The sequence below is a fragment of the Cervus elaphus genome, chromosome 9 (genome assembly GCF_910594005.1).
Source record: "Cervus elaphus chromosome 9, mCerEla1.1, whole genome shotgun sequence".
NCBI classification, from domain to species: Eukaryota; Metazoa; Chordata; class Mammalia; order Artiodactyla; family Cervidae; genus Cervus; species Cervus elaphus.
Window position 1 is genome coordinate 83,805,791 of NC_057823.1, and position 21,561 is coordinate 83,827,351.

At 38.3% G+C, this 21,561-nt stretch overlaps 1 long non-coding RNA gene across 1 annotated transcript in view; it reads right to left on the reverse strand.

Moving 5' to 3' along the window:
* Positions 1-8,632, reverse strand: part of LOC122700578 — a 66,996-nt gene extending 58,364 nt beyond the window's left edge. Inside the window, exon 1 of the long non-coding RNA XR_006342812.1 lies at positions 8,397-8,632. This is a non-coding gene — a long non-coding RNA (uncharacterized LOC122700578). The remainder of the gene's footprint in view (positions 1-8,396) is intronic.
* Positions 8,633-21,561: the final 12,929 nt, after the last annotated feature.

Below are 21,561 nucleotides of genomic sequence, written 5' to 3' on the forward strand. Positions count from 1 at the left end.
ATTTCTGCTGACTGTAGAGAGCTTCTCCATCTTCAGGTCCAAAGAATATAATCAATCTTATTTCAATATTGACCATCTGGTGATGTCCATGTGTAGGGTCATCTCTTGTGTTGTTGGAAGAGGGTGTTTGCTGTGACCAACACATTCTGGCAAAACTCTGTTAGCTTTGTCCTGCTTCATTTTGTACTGCGAGACCAAACTTGCCTGTCACTGCAGGTATCTCTTGACTTCCTACTTTGAATTCCAATCCCCTATGATGAAAACCACAGGTTTTTTGTTGTTGTTAGCAGTTCTAGAAGGTCTTGTAGGTCTTCATAGAGCCATTCAGTTTCAGCTTCTTTGGTATCAGTGGTTGGGGCATAGACTTGGATTACTGTGATGCTGAATGATTTGCCTTAGAAACAAACAGATCATTCTTTCTATTTTGAGATTGTACCCAAATACTGCATTTTGGGCTCTTGTTGACTATCAGGGCTACTCCATTCTTCTAAGGGATTCTTGCCAACAGTAGTAGATATAATTGGTCATCTGAATTAATTTTGTCCATTCCTATCCATTTTAGTTCACTGATTCTTAATAAAATAGTTTATTTCTCAAATCAATACATCCAGTCAACATACATTTAAATAATTTTAAGTGTTTAAAAAACTCATGAATGGGATTTAAAATATGACACATGTGGTCTAAAATAGCAGAAATTATGAAAACAAACAAACAAATGAGTCCATATGGCACAAATTCAAAAAATAGGAAAACATTAAGAAAGCATTATAGAAAATAGAAATTATTTAAAAAGTAAATGTAAATCAAAATAATACAATTTTACATGCAAATAGGAGATTAGACTGTAAAATAAAATCCCAAATGACATACTTAAAGAAACACAAAACAATTAAGTATTGAAGCACTTAAAGAGCATATATAATGCATTCAAGTTATAAGAGGGCCTTGGTCTCCAATCAATGTTACATGGTAGCCTGAATGGGAGGGAATTTGGGGCAGAAAGGATACATGTATATTCATGGCTGAGTCCCTTCGCTATATACCTGAAACTGTCACAACATTGTTAATTGGCTGTACTCCAATACAAAATGAAAAGCTTAAGAAAACAAACAACTTTAATCATAAGTGAAAAAGAGAAAGATGGCATTGGTTACAATAATTATATCAGCAATGAGTTAAAAGCAAAAGGCACAAAATAGAATAAAGGTCTTTTTTTTATATTTTAAATTACATAATTTATATAAAAGATTTAAGCAATATGAATCACCCCTTAAATAACATTTTATTGAATTATATAAAGGAACAATTTGTAAATGTAAGGAGAAATTGAAAGAAATAAAGAGTTAAAAATATCATGTAGTATTTGACAAAAAAAAAATGGTGTGTGCGCTCTGAATTAAAGAATAAAATTTATTTAAATATATTAAAACATATGCTGTACACTTGAAATGAAGCTTCTTTACCAGTGGCTATTAATTTGCCATGGCAACAGTGGACATGCTAATAAATTCCTGAAAAGAGATACTTTATGATTTATATTCCCTCTGCTAAATGCTTTACTTTATATCAGAAAATTGCAGCAATAAATTAACATTAAAGATCTAATCATTTAGAAAACTTAAAATAATTTGCATAGTATTTGTTGGTTCAAAGTAGAAAGACCAGTACAATATAGAATATTAGAAAATCAATAACCATAAGAAGGTATAAAGAATCTGGCCAAGGGAGTAACACAGAGGAAAATTCATAGATTAATAGCTGTACAGAGCTAACTAAAAAAAGCAGGAAAGAGTTGCACTAAAGACCATAAAATAAGAAAATGAGAAAGATGGTTAGATATGCTTTTCTAGAAAAATAGAAATTACCAGAATTAACTGAAAGAAGGTATGACTACATTGAAAAGGGTGGCACTCATTTTTACCCCAAACTTGCCTAAAAGGAACATCTCTTGATCCATTTTAAAAACCAAATGTGGGGCTTTCCTAGTGGCTCAGTGGTAAAGAATCCGCTTGCCAATGCAGGAGACACAGGTTTGGTCCCTGGTCTGGGAAGATCCCACATGACTGGGAAGAACTAACCCCACGCGCCACAACTATTGAGCCTGGGAGCCGCAACTGCTGAAGCCCGCGTGCCCTAGAGCCTGTGCTTTGCAACAAGAGAAGAAGAGCCCCCGATCTCCGTAACTGGAGAAAACACAGTAACAAAGACCCAGCACAGCCAAAAATAAAGAAGTAAAAGAAATTCTTTTTGAAAGAAGAAAAAAACTAATGTGTTCTATTATTACTCTGAGTTATAATGCCATTCTAACAAGAGGATGGCAAAGAATGTAAATATGTAGATGCAGTAGATGGTTTCTGTCCATGATTCGTTCTAGTCAATGTGGAGCAGACTGCTCTAATAGAAATGTGTCTCCAAATGATGCACAGTTCTCCAATTATAAGAGAACGTTTTGAAAGGCCAGCCACTCCTAAAAGGTATGAACCAGTAAGGCCCTTACAAGTGGGTGAATTTGTCCAGTTGCTTTGCTCCACATGACAAGAGAAGTGAGCCCAAATGGACTGTTTCATATGGTCTGGGGAATACATCTTTGAATTGGTTTTCACTCCTTTCCTATTTCTTCAGTTCCTCTGCCCTTTATTCCTTCTCCCTGAATCACTTCCCAAACAATCCCCCACACTGAGAGGATTGTAGCCTCCACTTTCAGGAGAACCCAAGTGAAAACTTGAGAGATGGTGACATGCTGAAAGGAAAGATGAGATTTGTTTTACTGGAGTCTAGCTTTTTCTGTGGATGCCAGAAATGACTGCAGAGTAAATATTTAATGACCTAAATTTATACCATGTAGACTCCTCCTACTTTGGGTAGATAGAGTGGATCATAAGAGGGAAAGAATATTCCTTACTATTTCACTTTGCTTTCACTTGTTACTATTATATAACAAAACTAATTTGAAAGTCCCTTTACATATCCATAAATAAACTTTTCCTTATGAGAAAACACTCCCCTCCAATTTTTAAGAATAAATCATGCCTGATGTTGTTAATGCACATGAGCTTTACTGGTCTTTAAATACATATAATTTTTTCAAAAGCCTTAAATTTAGAATAAAAGATTTAAAAAACAAAACTCAGGAAAGTCAGAGATACAATGACAGAATCTTTGCATGAAAACCTTTTGGCATTCTTTCAAAAATTTTTAAACTTATCATTCAACAAGAGAAAGTCTGTTTAGCACCCTCTGTGCTTTCAGAGAAATTAACACTTCAGCAGATGTCAATGATGCTTCTTTTTTTTTTTCTTTAAGTGACGGCCTTGTTCAAATTCAGGCTTTAGAGCAGTTTTTCTAAATGCACATCCATAAAACATTTATGGACTATAATGAAGATCTATTGTAGGAAATGTCTAAATTACCAGTTTGGGGAGGGGGAGGAAGAATTAATAGCAAATGGAAGAAATAGACAAATGCCTTTGATTGACATTATTGTTCACTGTTCTTTTCGCTCCTAAAATTAGAGCTTTCTTTATAGCTGGCCATAAATACCTATTTCTATTTTATAATGTATGTGCTTCCATTCCATGGGTGACCAAAAGGAGTTTTCCCTGTGACCGTGAACTGTCCATCTTGCTGACAGTGCTGGAAATGAACAGCCTTGTAGACGTGAGACAGATTATCAATCCTGGGGAGAGTAATCTGTTCAGAATTGAGGGGCCCCATTGCTCTGAGATTGGTCTGGATGTGTACAATTATGAAGTCAATCCTGAGAGAGAAGATCTAGAATCTGGGGAGGAAAAACAAGCACAAAGCTGGAGATAAACAGAAACAGTGGTAGGCTCTGACCTGGAATGATATTTTAGGTAAACTGTTTCATTCTTCCTTTCTTCAGTATGAAGAGACTTTGCAAAAAACAAAAACCAAAAAATAAAAATAAAAGGCCCTTCTTGGGGACAAAAAAAAAAGAGAGAGAGAGACTTTGCAGTTTTATGGCATAAATTTTCAAGTCTCCAATTTGGCTATGGGGAAAAGTGTAAAAATAACTGATTAGAATTTACACTCAGATTTACCCTTTTTATTTTCTCCCTTGTGGGTCAAAGTAGTTGTGTATAAACCTTAACTAATTGTTTAGGGGTTAGAGATATCATACAGGGCTTCCCTGTAGCTCAGCTGGTGAAGAATCTGCCTGCAATGCAGGAGACCCCCGTTTGATTCCTGGGTGGGGAAGATCGGCTGGTGAAGGAATAGGTTACCCACTGCAGTATTCTTGGGCTTCCCTGGTGGCTCAGCTGGTAAGGGATCCTCCTGCAATGTGGGAGACCTGGGTTCGATCCCTGAGTTGGGAAGGTCCCTGGAGAAGGGAAAGGCTACCCACTCCAGTTTTCTGGCCTGGAGAATTCCATGGGCTGTATGGTCCATGGGGCACAAAGAGTGGAACATGAATGAGCGACTTTCACTTTCAGTTTTCTTTCTTTTCTCTGGAGAAGGAAATGTCTACCCACTCCATTATTCTTGCCTGGAGAATCCCATGGGCAGAGGGGCCTGACAGGCTACAGTCCATGGGGATGCAAAGAGTTGGACATGACTGAGTGACTAACACTTTTGGCTTCCCTGGTGACTGGTGACTCAGACAGTAAAGAATCTACCTACACTGCAGGAGACCAGGGTTCAATCCCTAGGTCAGGAAGATCCTCTGGAGAAGGGAATGGCTACCCACTCCAATATTCTTGCCTGGAGAATCCCATGAACAGAGGAACCTGGCAGGCTACAGTCCATGGGGTCGCAAAGAGTGACTAACACTTTCACTTCCACTTCAGAGATATCAAAGATTAATCACCAGTGGATCCAGAAATAAAACCTGTTCTAGGATCCACACTCTATTCTAATTTTCCTTTGGTTGGAGAGAGGGCACACCAATGGTACAAATTAAAATTTTTGTTCCATTAGAGAAAACAATATCCAAGAACCAAATTGTTTTTCTTTGATCACCAAACATAGTATCTCCAGCTTCTCAAGTTCCATTATGAATTTCCCTCATAATGAAAAAGCCATGGAGGGCAAGGTGTTAAACATATCCTAAGATACAGGTGACATTATCCTTCAAGGTAGTACATGCATGCCATGTCTCTTCTAGATTGCCAGAAAGTGCTTTATAAGAAGAAACTGATGGCACTTTTAAAACTCTTTACCAACTGCAATGTATGTGACTTCCTTTTCTTACTGTTTTATATTTACAGATAAAAATATAAACAGCCTGGCAGTTTTCTAGTTAATCTGATTATTTGGGACAGCCAGATTAAATAATTCAGTTCCCAGCTGGAATATGATTGACCTGAATGACCTGGTTTGGCAGTTTGCAATTATCCAGTTGACACACACATTGCCAAATCTCCACTTCATGGCAGTTTTGCAGTGTCCGGAACCACTGCTTCAAGCATCGGTCCCATGAGACCTAAGTTGGCTCTTGCTGCTAATGAGTTTAGTTACACACACGTTGCCTGCTCACAGCCTCTTTTCTTGCCCCAAATCCAGTTACAGAACTCGACAAGAGACAGTGGGAGAATCAGAGAACCAGGGTGAGATGGCATTTTGAGGGGTTGGGCAAGGTCATGCCATTATAGTGAAGGAGGAGCAGGAATATCCCAGGAATTGAGAAGTGACACTTTTCGTTTTCTCCTCAGCCTCACTGGGGACTTGAGTTAAGCAGCCAACAGACACACATGGCATCTACAGTGACTGAGAGCAAGTTCCTTGCAGGCTTCACCCTAATTGGGTTGAGCATGTCTCAGGACTCCTATGAGGGTTTTCGCGTGCAGAGTTCTGGGGAGAGCCCCACCCTTCTGGCATGTTCTGTTTGGCAGGGCCGCCTACCTGAGTGGCCCTGAGCCCAGGCTGAGTGGCCAGAGCCACCCAGCCTGGCTGTGGAGACGGGCAGAGTCTGCAAGTCAGCAAAGCCCTGGTTCCAGACATTTTTGGTCATTGATTTAATTTCTACTTTCAAAAATATCCCTGAAGCAAGCAGTGAGCAGTGCATAAGAGATCGTGTGTCTTTTTTTCCCTCCTTCTATATTATCCATGTCTAATTAAGAGGCATTTTTTCCCCCATGAGCTTAGTTTCAAGTAGAACACTCCATAGGGAAGTACAGTTGTGACATAAAAGTGCTGCAAAAACTGAATTGGAGGAATCAAGTCACAAGATGAGCTTTTACTTCAAGAATTTTCTTCACCGCCACCCTTGGGACTGAAAACCACCCAGGTACACACCACATAAAGAGGCATATTTATAAAGATTGAATTGTCACTAACTTAAACATCAAAAATGACAGTGCAATTCGAAGAAATTTTAATCTTATAGCCAAGGTAAAAGTCATCTAATATCTTTATATAAAATACAACAGAAATAGGCATACATGTGTGTAAGTTTAAGGTGGAAAGTAATATGTGAAATGTTGAAACAAGATAAAAAGATAAATTATCTTAAATTACAGCCAAATTGACTTCCATATTAGAACCTTTCTAAATGGAACATTTTACTGAGGGAAACAGTGGTTGTCAGAGATATTTTAGATATGATTTTATTTTTATTTATTAAAAAGATTTCAGAACATCTTACTTACATGGGAGAAGAGGTAGGAACTAAACGATTTTTAGGAGCCCCTTGTAAATCTATAACTCAATAATCTCTGTTCTGATAGTCTGCCTGCCGTGTGTAGTTGGGAGACTAAAACGCAAAAATGCCTGCTGGTCCCTGACTACTCTTTAATTCACTCTTTAATATTAAGACAGGAGAAGGAGATGCCAACCCACTCCAGTCTTCTTGCCTGGAAAATCCCATGGACAGAGGAGCCTGGTGGGGTCACAAAGAGTCAGACATGACTGAGCGACTTCACTTTCACTTTTAATATTAAAAAAGTCCTTCTTGGACCCATTCAAGGGCATTCAGTTGTTATTGCTTAGTCGCTAAGTCATGTCCGACTCTTTTGTGACCCCATAGACTATAGCCTGCCAGGCTCCTCTGTCCATGGGATTTCCCAGGCAAGAATACCGGAGTGAGTTGCCATTTCCTTCTCCAGGGGATCTTCCCAACACAGGGGTCAAATCCGTGTCTCATGCATTGGCCAGCAGATTCTTTACCACTGAGCCACCAGGGAAGCCCTATACTTAAGATCAAAGCAATACCAAGAATTGGCTGTTACGGTAGCATTATAGTGGCATGCTAGGGTATACAGATCCTGGATATCACTATAATTATCTTTTCTCTTTCTCTCCATCCTCCCTCCTCCATCTGGAAGCAATTTTGCAAACTCATCATCATAAGGATAGTCATTCTTGACAGGATTTGAGTTTGGATTTCAAGTCTTGGAAGGATTCTTGGATTGTTAAACAAGGCCAAGAAGCATGTTGTTTGGTGCAGGAGGGGAGGGGATTCTAAACACCTGAATGCATTAGAAAGCCATCTGTGTCTTTAAGAAGCCCATTGTGAAAGGTCCTGGGAGTGGGAATTGCCTAGTAAATATCACTCCAGTGAAAAGCTTTGGGAAAGATGACCTAAGTGGTCCCAGAAATAATTCTCTTTCTGACTGATATATCTGTCTCATCCATCAGGTTTCCAAATAGGCCTTGTCACTGCTGTCAGATTGCTGGTTCTCTGTGGAATATCAGTAACTTAATTTTTTGAATTCTTTTTACCCATCTCTGTGTTTTCCACAGAGCTCTGGAATGTTGGTCAACATGGCATCAGTCATATACACTTGCAGAGACTCAGTACCTTCCTGAACTTTATTTGCATCTTACTCTTTCTCAATGATTTTGACAAAAGACAAAGAAAAGTTCATGGAAACAGGGAAAAACTGGGCTTGAAGGGTATTGAGGACAGAGATATTGTGAACTAACTTTAGATACAGAACAAGACACTGTTATTTAATGTTCAGTCTGAAATATGCCAGAATACAGAAACTCATTTTCATTGGATTGTTATTTTATCAAAATCAGACAAAATGAGACTGTCAGAAGCTCTGCATTATCCTAGTAATTGCATGTGCCATCTGTACTGTGATTCTTAGCGATGGGTTCTTATTATTAAGCAAAGGGTATGTTAAATGCCCAGAATGTTTCCATATTCTATGGATATTTTTTTAAAAAGCATGCTTTTCTTCTGACAAATAAATAGGAAAACAGAAATTATATAAGAACATAGCCAAAACCAAGCAAAAGTTACATTAACCCACCTGCGCTGTCATTGCTCTTCATGTTGTAAACGCTCATATTCCAGTATATTCCTGCTGTTATTTTATAATCAGATGGGCTCTCATAGGTGCAATTCCTAGGGGTGGGTACCATTGCTAATATGCCTAAGTATTCTCGGTGTGAAATGGGCCCAAAGTACAACCCTTTAAACTTACATTCTCCTGGGGATAAAGATGAGGTGCTCCCCACCAACAGTTGGAGTCTGTGTCACTGTCCTCTCCAAGTTACTCTCCTGGGCCAGCTTCAGGCAAAGATGTGAAGTAAAATGTGCCCCTGGTGTTCTAAGTCTTCTCATTTCTATTCTTTTGCATTTGTCAGCATTCACTCCCCTTAGCGTCTTAACCTTGTCAGAATTTTGCTCTCAGAAAAAGAGCTCCTTGAAATCTTTTTAAGTCTTTGTACGAAAGTCTTTGTATCACCTCTCCCAGGGTGACTTGAATGTTAGTTTCTAATGCTAATTATAGAATGAGATGCTCTTCCCCGTCTGAGTCATCCCATGCATCACCGGGCAGGTTAGGAAGACATTCTGGAGGGACACCAAAGAAAGCCTTCTCAGGACTGTGGTACATACCTTGACTTCACACACACACACACACACACACACACATACAATGAAAGAAGACCTTAGCAGCCATCACCTCTCCATCTTGTGTTAGCAGGCACAGTTACAGTCATTTGTACGTTTCTCACTAAATTCTGTACTGTGGGTAAGAAAGACTCAAGAGAGGTCAAGGGATTTTGTCAAGGTTACACAACTAGTCAATACAAGATGCAGGATAAAAAAGCTCAGCCAAAGCCCAATCTCCTTTCTCTGTATATTCTAATCATCTTTGTTGATTTGAGTGTGTACTGAAAGTGAGGCATTTTCTGGGCTTAAATGCATATAAAACTATGGGAGAAACCGAGTGAGAAAAATGTAAAATCCTCTCAGAAATCCCAGGGGGAAGCCAGATTGATTTCAATGTCTGAAGTCTTCATTCATTTTTTACCATTTCTAAAGGGACACTTCATCTATCATCTTTGTGTCTTCTCTTGCTTTGGTTAGCGAATGGTGTTTCTCTTTGATTACTGACTGATCTCTCATAACTTCTGTGCTGTGAGGCATGAAACATTTCATATCACAAAACATGGCATTCTCACTGTGGAGTAACTAAATATTTATTTCCCTGGAAATGTTCAGCAGTGTCTGGGTGGTTTGTTTGTGCATTTTCTTACTTTTCCCCTTTTGTTAATTTCATTACTGTCAACATTTTGGCATAAAATTCTTTTCTTGAAGATCACACACAAAACTAATTCAGTGTTCTTTCATCAGCGCTACTGTCTTCTCTATTCCCTATGGAAATGAGTGTTGTATCGTTAGGTGGACTTATAGGAACTCAGAACAGGTAGGAAGCCCGTGATAATGAAACTTCTCAAGGTCTGACACTCCTTTTACATTTACTGCTCCTAAACTACCTATGCCCATCCCAACAAGGAGAAGCTAGAAACACAACTTCATACTTTATTTATTGCTGTATTAAGCAAAGAGTATTTTAAGAAAATGGTTGACTTGCACTAGCAATGCAGTGAAAACAATGTTTTCATTTATTTAGCAAGTATTAATGGCCTCCTGTATTACATATGCCAGGCACTGTTCTGAGGCTAAAAGAAAATGCTGAAGAGCAAGAGATGCAGCCCTGCTCTGCTATGGACTAGTTGGGAAAGAGATATTAGTCAAATGCAAAAGAATGTATGATTATGAACAAAGATATGTGCTAGAAAGGAGGGGAGAGAGGGAGATGGAAAGGGAGGGGCTTTCTATGTAGCAAAGGAACCTGGCCTAGAACGTGAGGAGGTAAGGCGAAGCTTCTAGCATTCGTAGGAGGCAGTGGGATGAAAAAGAGCTTTTATAAACAGAATGGTAAGATCAAAGGCCTGGTGTTTACAAGGAAAGTGGAGACTTTCGAGAGAAGGCAGTTTGGCCTGAAGTGAGAGAGTGGTGATTAATGAGACCAGGGAGATAAGCAAGTAACAGGCCTAGTGGATACTGAGGCTGTGCTTTGGGTGCGGTTGTTCCGTTTACCAGCTATGGGAAGCTACTGTGGGATTTTAAGCTTGGGGCATAATGTAATTGGTTGGCTTTGCATTTGAAAAGATTCCCTTCTGCTCCTGGCAGACTTTGAGGTTGGTGAAAGGGAACTCAGTGATCAATTTTATTCTCTAGTGTCCAATTATTATTTATGATTTTATTGTTAAGGAAGAGAAAAATGAGAAACATGTTCTATAATGCTATCAGTGAATTTATTTCTTTCTTTCTCCCCTCCCTCCCTTTCCTACTGTCTCTCCCTTTTCCCACCTTCCCTTCTTCCCCCCATCTTTCCTTCCTTTCTTCCTCCTTTCTTTCTTCCTTCCTTCCCTTCCTCCCTTCTTGAATTAATACTATTAAGGCTGGGTTATTCAAATAGAAAAAAGCTCTTTGGAGAAGGCATCACTAAGCTTCACTTATAAAGATGTATAGAAAATTTTAAATTGTCATACAGTGCGTGAAGAAAGACTGATTAAATAATAATCAATGGCCAAGTACAGGTTTATAAACTAGGAGCAAATTTATTTCTCATATGAAAATCATGTACAGGGAAGACATGATATGCTTCCATATGTACAAAGATATTTTAATCATTTTTGGAGTGTTCTTCTAAGAAATGTGGCTGTTTTTAGAGAAACATGAAATCTCTTTACCCAGAGAGAAGTATGCCAAAGCACACTGGACAGATGGTTATGATATTTCTCTTAGTGGGAAAGGAAGTTTGTATTTGATTGACTGATTCATTCACTAAATAACACATTCTTATGGATGTCCACCCTGTGTCAGACACTGGTTCGAGAGATACACTAGAGAATTAGATATAGCGGCTGTTCTTATGAGGCTATTTTAGGTGGAGTAGATATTAAATGATCAAGGAAATACATGGTATGTTAAATGGTATAAACAAAAGAAAAGTGGGGAGGGGGTGGAATAAGATATCATGAAGTGTATTGTAAATATGTATACGCTACCAGTAAGTTTTTTTCTCAGTATTCATGTACATACACATATACATATGTACATATACTTGTGTATGCTTGTTTTTGTACAAATTCATATTGAGAGAAATATCTCACTGATGAGGCGGCACTTGAATCGGTCAAAGTACTGACACCCTGAATGAAAGAAAATCAGATAAATCTCTTTAAAAATTTTTGCTCCACCAATTGGTGAAAGACACACCAGTTCAGCTGCTGAGTTGTGTCCTACTCTTTGCAACCCCATGGACTACAACACGCCAGGCTTCCTTGTCCTCACTATTTCCTGGAATTTTCTCAAACTCATGTCCATTCAGTCAGTGATGCTGTCCAACTATCTCATCCTCTGTTGTCCCCTTCTTCTCCTCCCTTCAATCTTTCCCAGCACTGTGGTCTTTTGCCAATGAATCAGTTCTTCCCATCAGGTGACCAAAGTATTGGAGCTTCAGCTTCAGTATCAGTCCTTCCAAAGAATATTTAGGGTTGATTTTCTTTAGGATTGATCTAAAGGCAGTTTAGATCAACTGGGCAGTTTGATCTCCTTGCAGTTCAAGGGACTCTCAAGAGTCTTCTCCAACCCCACAGTTCAAAAGCATCAATTCTTCGGCTCTTAGCTTTCTTTATGGTCCAACTCTTACATCCATACGTGACTACTGGAAAAACCATAGCTTTGACTATACAGACCTTTGTTGGTAAAGTCTCTGCTTTTTAATATGCTGTCTAGATTTGTCATAGGTTTCTTCCAAGGAGCAAGCGTCTTTTAATTTCATGGCTGCAGTCAGAGTCTGCAGTGATTTTGGAGCCAAAGAAAATAAAATCTCTCACTGTTTCCATTGTTTCCCCATCTATTTGCCATGAAGTGATGGGACCAGATGCCATGATCTTCAGTGATCTAAATGTTGAGTTTTAAGCCAGCTTTTTCACTCCCCTCTTTCACTTTCATTAAGAGGTTCTTTCGTTCCTCTTCACTTTCTGCCATTAGGGTGGTGTCATCTGCATATCTGAGGTTATTGATATTTCTCCCTGATATCTTGATTCCAGCTTGTGCTTCATCCAGTCCAGCATTTTGCATGATGTACTCTGCATATAAGTTAAATAAGGACGGTGAAAATATACAGCCTTGATGTACTTCTTTCCCAATTTGGAACCAGTCTGTTGTTCCATGTCCAGTTCTTTTTTTTTTTTTAATTAAAAAAAATTTTTTTTTTCTTTTTTTTTCCATGTCTAGTTCTAACTGTTGCTTCTTGACCTGCATACAGGTTTCTCAGGAGGTAAGTTGGTCAGGTGTTTCCATCTCTTGAAGAATGTTCCACAGTTTGTTGTGATCCACGCAGTCAAAGACTGTAGAGTAGTCAATGAAGCAGTAATAGATGTTCTTTTGGAACTCTCTTGCTTTTTCAATGATCCAATGGATTTTGGCAATTTGATCTCTGGTTCCTCTGCCTTTTCTAAATCCAGCTTGAACATCTGGAAGTTCTTGATTCATGTACTGTTGAAGCCTAGCTTGGAGAAATTTGAGCATTACTATGCTAGTGTGTGAGATGAATGCAACTGTGCAGTAGTTTGAACATTCTTTGGCATTGCCCTTCTTTGGGATCAGAATGAAAACTGACCTTTTCCAGTCCTGTGGCCACTGCTGAGTTTTCCAAATTTGCTGGCACATTGAGTGTAGCTCTTTAACTGCATCTTCTTTTAGGATTTGAAATAGCTCAGCTGGAATTCCATCAGTTCCACTAGCTTTGTTTGTAGTGATGCTTCCTAAGGTCCACTTGACTTTGCACTCCAGGATGTCTGGGTCTAGGTGAGTGATCACACCATCGTGGTTATCTGGAGCATTAACATCTTTTTAGTATAATTCTTCTGTGTGTTCTTGCCACTTCTTAATAACTTCTGCTTCTGTTAAGTTCATACCATTTCTGTCCTTTACTGTGCCCATCTTTGCATGAAATATTGCCTTGGTATCTCTTAATTTTCATGAAGAGATCTCTAGTTTTTCCCATTCTATTGTTTTCCTCTATTTCTTTGCATTGTTCACTTAGGAAGTCTTTTTTTAATCTCTTCTTGCTGTTCTTTGGAATTCTGCATTCAGATGGTTATATCTTTCCTTTTCTACTTAGCCTTTTGCTTCTTATCTCAGTTGTTTGTAAGTCTTCTTCAGACAATTATTTTACCTTTTTGCATCTTCTTGGGGATGGTTTTGATCAGAGCCTCCTGTATAATGTTATGAAAGGCACACAGAGTCATCTTGCTTTTTTTTTTTTAAACATCAGAGTCATCTTGGTTTTTTTAAACATCATGCTGAAAAAGAATTGTTGGTGTTTGATATTAGATGATCACTGCAACCTCACCTCCACTGCCACCTTCTCTTCTGCTTTATCCTTAGTTCCTTACAGCTAATCTACTTCTGGCACAGTCTGGAGTGCTTGCTATTTGATGATTATGGATGCTATGAAGAGCATGTTTGGGAAAAGATCCACTGCATTTGCAACACAATTTAATTATAAAAGAACTTTTTAAACTAATGTTTTCTTGCTAATTCCTTTCTCAAACTTGGTCTCTCTCTTTTGTTTAGCAGATGTGTTTTCATTACACACCCATTTGGCAATTTTGAAACAAGTTCACAACAGAGCCCATTTTCTAAACAAATCTGTACAAATATGCAAACTGTGAACTTGACATTCAGCTTTACAGCTGCAACAACTGAAGGATAAATAGTTTTGTTAGGAATTACTATCATGAGATTGAAGATTAAAATTCCCTTTCAGGGCAGTATCATCAAACACGATTACTTATCTTGATATCTGGAAACAAAATACTGTATTTATTTGTGATAGAAATGACTTAAAAGTATCTAAGAATCTATTTCTTCAATTCAATAGTATGAAAATATGTCAAGTCTAAGCACATTTTAAAAATCACTTTCTTGTAAATACTTTCAAGTTGTAAGTCTGTCATTGGCCATAATATTGCATAGAATTTTTAAAAATGGATCAGATTGCTGAAAGCACACATATGGGGTTGTATTACAAGCTGTATGTTCTATGTTAATAAATGAACTCACAGATAAAAGTAATATGACTGAAATACTAACCTGAAATTTCCATGTAGGGTATCAGAAGAAGGAAGCAAAATTACAAAAAAGACTGTGGCAGGACATGCACACCTGGTATTCAAATCTTCTGATTTGGTTCAAGAGATGCTTTATCACAAGGGCCCCAATTCATCTTGCAGACCCTTAAGATTCACAAACACATGCAAATAAATTTCCCACCTCAGGCTTGCCTTTCAATAATGTTTGATATAGTAGCAAGATATTAAGGAAAATCGGTAAGTTGACATCTCACCATGGTGATGATATTTATCACCCAAAATTTAATTCTTTTATTTTAAAAAGAGCACATGGAAGGGCCTCCCTGTGATTCAGACAGTAAAGAATCTGCCTGCAATGCAGGAGAACTAGGTTCAGTCACTGGGTACAGAATCCCTTGGAAAAGGAACGGCTACCCACTCCAGTGTTCTTGCATGTAGAATTTCCTGGACAGAGGAGCCTGGCAGGTTACAGTCCATGGGTTTCAAAGAGTTGGACACAACTAGTCCATGAGTCTTAAAGAGTCACACATGACTAAGCGACTATCACTTTCTTGAAAGTTTTACATTATTTCTTGAACTAGCATAGAACTATTAGAGGGACAATTCAAGAACCTACATGAACTTACTGATATGATTTAAATGCCTTGATTCTTTCGTGGAATTCTGAATAGCATGATATAGAAAGTTTGAGTCAAGAACAGCTGTTATACCCACCAAAGTGATCACTGTATTTTTTTTCCCCAGAATAACACGCAGGAATTAAAATTGAAAAAAAAGAAAAACAGTTGTTAAATATGGTCTGATTTAGAGTTGTGACTAAAAAAAGTAAATTCTTTCAAGGATTTATGAAAGATAAATTATGAAAGATAATTCACATATAGAAAGATAATTCACACATACACATCTTCCCCCTGTCCTTCTGTAACCTAGAAATGAAAGGTGAGGTTACTGTTACCTAGAGAGTAAGGATATGAGAGGAAAGTACTGAAAATAGTTTCTGAATTATATTTAAAATTTTGTAGGTGTTTGACTCTTGGAAAGTCACTTTCCCTTCTCATTCATAGGGTCCATAATAATGAGTAGTAATTAATGATTAATTACTAGGTTTTCCAAAAATTTTGTTGCTGTTCAGTCACTCAGTCCTGTCTGATTCTTTGCAACCCCATGGACTACAGCATGCCAGGTTTCCCTGTCCTTCACTATTTCCTGGAGTTTGCTCAAAATCATATCCATCGAGTCATTGATACCATCGAACCATCTCATCCTCTGTCATCCCCTTCTCCTGTGCCTTCAATTTTTCCCAACATCAGGATCTTTTCCAGTGAGTCGGCTCTTCCCATTAGGTGACCAAAGTATTGGAGGTTCAGCTTCAGCATCAGTCCTTCCAATGAATATTCAGGGTTGATTTCCTTTAGGATTGAGGCATTTGATCTCCTTGCAGTCCAACAGACTCTCAAGAGTCTTCTCCAGTACCACAGTTCCAAAGCATCAGTTCTTCAGTGCTCAGCATTTTTTATGTCCAGCTCTTATATCCATATATGATTACTGGAAAAACCATAACTATGACTATATGAACATTTATCAGCAAAATAATGTCTCTGTTTTTTAATATGCTCTCATGGTTGGTCAGGGCTTTTCTTCTAAGGAGCAGGCATCTTTTAATTTCATGGTTGCAGTCACCATCTGCAGTGATTTGGAGTCCAGGAAAATAATGTCTGTCCCTGTTCCCACTGTTTCCCCATCTATTTGCCATGAAGTGATGGGACCAGATGCCTTGATATTCATTTTTTGAATATTGAGTTTTAAGCCTACTTTTCCACTCTCCTCTTTCACCTTCATCAAGAGACTCTTTAATTCCTCTTTGCTTTCTGCCGTTAGGGTGGTGTCATCTGCATATCTGAGGTTATTGATATTTCTCCCTGATATCTTGATTCCAGCTTGTGCTTCACACAGTCTGGCATTTCGCATGATGTACTCTGCATAGAAGTTAAATAAGCAGCGTGAAAATATACAGCCTTGATGTTCTCCTTTCCCAATTTGGAACAGGTTCATTGTTCCTTGTCCAGTTTTAACTGTTGCTTCTTGACCTGCATACAGGTTTCTCAGGAGACAGGTGAGATTGTCTGGTATTGCCATCTCCTTAAGAATTTTCCACAGTTTGTTGTGGTCCACACAGTCCAAGGCTTTAGCGTAATCAATGAAGCAGAATACATGTTTTTCTGGAATTTTCTTGCTTTTATTATGATCCAATGGATGTCGCCAATTTGATCTCAGGTTCCTTTGCCTTTTCTAAATCCAACTTGTATATCTTGAAGTTCTTGGTTCATATACTTGTACATCTGGAAGTTCTTGGTTCTAGGCTTCACATGTTGAAGCCTACATTGAAGGATTTTGAGGATTGTCTTGCTAGCATGTGAAATGGTGCAACTGTATTGTAGTTTGAACATTCTTTGTCATTGCCTTTCTTTGGGATTGGAATTAAAATTGACCTTTTTCAGTTCTGTGGCCACTGCTGAGTTTTCCAAATTTGCTGGCATACTGAGTGCAGCACTTTAACAGCATCTTCTTTTAGGATTTGAAATAGCTCAGCTGGAATTCTATCACCTCCACTAGCTTTGCTCATAGTAATGCTTCCTAAGGACCACTTGACTTTGCACTCCAGGATATCTGGGTGAGTGATCACACCATCATGGTTATCGGGATCATTAACATCTTTTTTGTATAGTTCTTCTGTGTATTCTTGCCACCTCTTCTTAATATCTTCTGCTTCTGTTAGGTCCATCCTATTTCTGTCCTTTATTGTGCCCATCTTTGCATGAAATGTTTCCTTGGTATATCCAATTTTCTTGAAGAGATCTCTAGTCTTTCTCATTCTGGTGTTTTCCTCTATTTCTTTGCATTGACTGCTGAAGAAGGCATTCTTACCTGTCCTTGCTATACTTTGGAACTCTGCATTCAGAGGGGTATGTCTTTCATTTTCTCCTTTGCCTTTCACTTCTCTTCATTTCTCAGCAATTTTAAGGCCTTTTCAGACAACCATTTTACCTTTTTGCATTTCTTTTTCTTGGGAATGGTCTTGATCCCTGCTTCCTGTACAATGTAACAAACCTCCATCCATAGTTCTTCAGGCACTCTGTCTATCAGATGTAATCCCTTGAATCTATTTGTCACTTCCTCTGTATAATCATAAGGGATTTGATTTAGGTCATACCTGAATGGCCTAGTGATTTTCCCCGCTTTCTTCAATTTAAATCTGAATTTTGCAATAAGGAGTTCATCTGAGGTACAGTCAGCTCATGGTCTTATTTTTGCTGACTGTATAGAGCTTTTCCATCTTTGGCTACAAAGAATATAATCAATCAGATTTTGGCATTGACCATCTGGTGATGGCCATGTGTAAAACCAAAGATTTTAATGGTTAGCTATGGTGGTGGTTTAGTTGCTAAGTCATGTCTGACCCTTGGGACCCCATGGACTGTAGCCTGCCAGGGTCTTTTGTCCATGGGATTCTCCAGACAAGGATACTGGAGTGGGTTGCCATTTCCTTCTCCAGGGGATCTTCTTGACCCAAGAATGGGATCTCCTGCATGCAGGCAGATTCCTTACTGACTGAGCTATGAGGGAAACCCCTATGGTTAGCTATCAGTTCAGTTCAGTCACTCAATCGTGTCCGACTCTTTGTGACCCCATGAATCGCAGCATGCCAGGCCTCCCTGTCCATCAGAAACTCCCGGAGTTCACTCAAACTCATGCCCATCGAGTTGGTGATGCCATCCAGCCATCTCATCCTCTGTCATCCCCTTCTCCTCCTGCCTCCAATCCCTCCCAGCATCAGGGTCTTTTCCAATGAGTCAACTCTTCACATGAGGTGGCCAAAGTATTGGAGTTTCAGCTTCAGCATCAGTCCCTCCAATGAACACCCAGGACTGACCTCCTTTAGGAAAGACTGGTTGGATCTCCTTGCAGTCCAAGGGACGCTCAACAGTCTTCTCCAACACCACAGTTCAAAAGCATCAATTTTTTGGTGTTCAGCTTTTTTCACAGTCCAACTCTCACATCCATACATGACCACTGGAAAAACCATAGCCTTGACCAGATGGACCTTTGTTGGCAAAGTAATGTCTCTGCTTTTCAATATGCTGTCTAGGTTGGTCATAACTTTCCTTCCAAGGAGTAAGCGTCTTTTAATTTCATGGCTGCAATCACCATCTGCAGTGATTAAAAAATCACTGCATGGAGCCCAAAAAAATAAAGTCTGACACTGTTTCCACCGTTTCCCCATCTATTTCCCATGAGGTGATGGGACCAGATGCCATGATCTTAGTTTTCTGAATGTTGAGCTTTAAGCCAACTTTTTCACTCTCCTCTTTCACTTTCATCAAGAGGTGTTTTAGTTCCTCTTCACTTTCTGCCATTAGGGTGGTGTCATCTGCATATCTGAGGTTATTGATATTTCTCCCAGCAATCTTGATTCCAGCTTGTGCTTCTTCCAGCCCAGCATTTCTCATTATGTACTCTGCATATAAGTTAAATAAGCAGGGTGACAATATACAGCCTTGATGTACTCCTTTTCCTATTTCGAACCAGTCTGTTATTCCATGTCCAGTTCTAACTATTGCTTCCTGACCTGCATACAGATTTCTCAAGAGGCAGGTCAGGTGGTCTGGTATTCCCATCTCCTTCAGAATTTTCCACAGTTTATTGTGATCCACACAGTCGAAGGCTTTGACATAGTCAATAAGGCAGAAATAGATGTTTTTCTGGAACTCTCTTGCTTTTTCAATGATCCAGCGGATATTGGCCATTTGATCTCTGGTCCCTCTGCCTTTTCTAAAACCAGCTTGAACATCTGGAAGTTCTTTGTTCACGTGTTGCTGAAGCCTGGCTTGGAGAATTTTGAGCATTACTTTACTAGCATGTGAGATGAGTGCAATTGTGCGGTAGTTTGAGCATTCTTTGGGATTGCCTTTCTTAGGGATTGGAATGAAAACAGACCTTTTCCAGTCCTGTGGCCACTGCTGAGTTTTCCAAATTTGCTGACATATTGAGTGCAGCACTTTCACAGCATCATCTTTCAGGATTTGAAATAGCTCAACTGGAAATCCATCACATCCACTAGCTTTGTTCGTAGTGATGGTTTGCTATAGGAGATAGCCAATACTAATTTAGCCCCCGGTCATAAATTTCCTTTTCAAATTACATTAAGGTTTAATTCTATCTACCTGTGTTTGATCCCTGGGTCAGGAAGATCACCTGGAGAAGGGAATGGTTACACACTCCAGTATTCTTACCTGGAAAATTCCATGGACAGAGGAGCCTGGCAGGCTGCAGTCCATGTGGTCACAGAGTCAGACATAACTGAGTGACTAACGCTTTCACTTTTTCAGTTTTAATTCTATCTAATATGAAATGAATCTTGCACTTGAGTATGATAACATGTTCATAGGATAAAAAAGTCTCAAAATGGAACATAAAGTTCATACCACAGATAATTCAGTAAAATGTGATTGAGGAAAATCTAAAGCAATAGTGTTTCAGGACACTGGTGAGTTAACCTTTTTCAATTTGATCTTGGACCTTTAAGAATACTGTGCAACAAATTATGTGTATGCATTAAACCTTAACCAACATTCATTAGCAATAGGCACACAAGTTCATGTAATCTCTTTTATAAGCTCTCTGTCCTTCTAGGGGCTCAATTTGTATAAATAATTAATCATCAGTTTGTATAAATTATAACACACACCCAGCCAAGAGCAGACTGAAGCAGGCAGCTGGACACTCATACTACATCTGCGTTGCTTTTGCCATATGTTGCTTTGGTTGAAACATACAAAGAATCTATCTTCACACAGATATATTGTTAGAAAAGAAGCATTTAATAGCCTTTCCAATTGTGGATATTCTTCTTTGATACTGTACCAATACTTGACATGTGGTGGTTTCTTTAAGATTAGTTGCTGCATAGAATTTGAAATCCTATCAATGAGCTTTTTTTATACTATGTAATATTAAAACCCATAGGTCTATCTAGCATTTTGAATACCAGTTACACATGTACGATTGATTTTGTGACATCATACGTTTGTTACTTGGAAAGTATTGGTTTATTGAGTTACATAGATTTTTCGAATGTTGATATAATTTACAAAGTAAAAAAATCACATTCATTTATATCCCACCAAACCTATCACAAATGTCTGTAAGTTTGGGGACACTTTCAAGTTCACCATGGTAAATATAGTTTTTCAAAATACATTTCCACTTGGCAATCTTATTCTATTACTTGCAACAAATATTGGGAGTTGCTATTCTGAACTGATAGATTCACATCATTCATTTTTGAAAAAAAAAAAAAAGATCCCAAATACTTGTGTGTGTAGCCATAATTTTTCTCCAGTTGTTGTTTAAAATAAAAATGGTATTCTGCCAAAAATAAAGGAAGAACCATGGGAAAGAATTTGCATAAGTGCTTTACCTAGAGATCACTGTCATACTTCTTCGTGCAGTGAAATTGCTTTATGTATATTTCATATTCAGTTATAAAGAATATTTTAAAAGATATTTACTTAAGAACAGGACCTTAATAAATAAAGTGAATTTTATTTATCAAGGATCTTAAGTAAAACTGACTTTTTAAGAACTGGAAGTACATACAACTAGAGAATACACTGACCGTTGTTAAAGTTTGGTGCTACTGCCCTGATTTGGGTCAAGATATCAGTAGATTTATTTACAATTGCTTTTGCAACATCAGTGCAAATGTCAGCACAATGAAAATAAAATAACCTTGTTGTATTATATAAATAGGTTTTATCTTTCAGATACCCTTAATGGTCTGGGGGACTAAGAGCTCCACAGAACACACTTTGAGAACTACTTACTGTTCTATACCAATGATTCTTACCTTTGTTTTGTTCTTAGAATAGAAACAAATCATATTACAATGTTGAGAAATTTATTAAAAAATTATAGTGATAATAGTAATTGCCATCTATTTAGCACATCTACTGTGGCAAGTATCTTAGATGCATCATCTTATATAATCTGTACTGGAAAACAGAGATGTATTATTGTGCCCACTTTATAAAAGAGAAAATTGATAAACTTAAAAGGTTAAGTAGTTTTCCAAGATTGCACAACTTGTAACTTGCAGGATTGAGAATAGAATGTTGGAATTTCTGATAT